The sequence below is a fragment of the Limulus polyphemus genome, unplaced genomic scaffold, assembly GCF_000517525.1.
Source record: "Limulus polyphemus unplaced genomic scaffold, Limulus_polyphemus-2.1.2 Scaffold1952, whole genome shotgun sequence".
Classification (NCBI taxonomy): domain Eukaryota; kingdom Metazoa; phylum Arthropoda; class Merostomata; order Xiphosura; family Limulidae; genus Limulus; species Limulus polyphemus.
In genome coordinates, this window is record NW_013667562.1 from 63,272 (window position 1) to 64,328 (window position 1,057).

Below are 1,057 nucleotides of genomic sequence, written 5' to 3' on the forward strand. Positions count from 1 at the left end.
TATCAAGTTGGTGCACCAATGAAAAGAGTGGCCGTCGACATTGCTGGTCCTCTCCCCCATGTATCCAAACATTTTATTGCAAAATCATTGAAATTGAATCGTTTTGAAGTTATGAATGGCTTATAACACATCATAAAACTTCAAACTGTTTGTATACGTTGTACAAGTAACTCAAATTCTATTTCATAAAAATAAATTTTGACGAATCCATTGAAAACTCTTAGAAAAACAAGAATAATAAACAGTGTTCTTGTACAAACACTTTAAGAACGTGCATTATGGCAGCACAGCTTGTCACAAGCATAATCTATATGTATAATTATTATGTATACATATAAAAATATTCAACCTATTATCAAAAACACTGAGATAACGACAATCTTTTTTTATGGTTATTTTCACCTCAGAAAAGTTTCAGTTAAAAAGACACCTAAGCATGATGCAAATATACTGTGATATTACAGCAAGCTCCAGAACGAGGCCTAACAATAACGCCAAAATTAGCAAAGTAAGAATGGTTTAAGAATGTTAAGTAATATGCAGTTCAGGTAATGGCAGCCATTAACTTAAAAGCCAAGAAATGACTGATATAATGCTAAATGTAAGTCCAATGTCTTTCTTTTGATGTTCTTATTAGAAAAAAATTATAACTGAATTGGGTCAATATATTAGGTAGATTAAATAGGACAAAAAGCAGTTAAGTTAGATAAGATAGATGTAAAATATTAAATAAAACTGTCTTTAAATAGATGGGTTGTAACAAATAATGCAAATACAAACAAATTGAAACAACAACAACGAAGAAATATTTGAGAAAATGGATACAGACCTCAAAATAACAAGATTTAAGTAGACTAGATGAAAAAAATAATAATATAAGAAAATATAGTAAGGGAGACATTAAAGAGGAGAGGAAAGGGGAGTTAGTATAAATGAGAGTATACGATTGTGAAAATATAAGGAAGTTAGTATGGCCTGATACCGAATGAAAACAATATAAGTACGAGCTGGTATGAAATAGTGAGATAAAATGTGATAAAAAGTAGAAGCAGCGAGG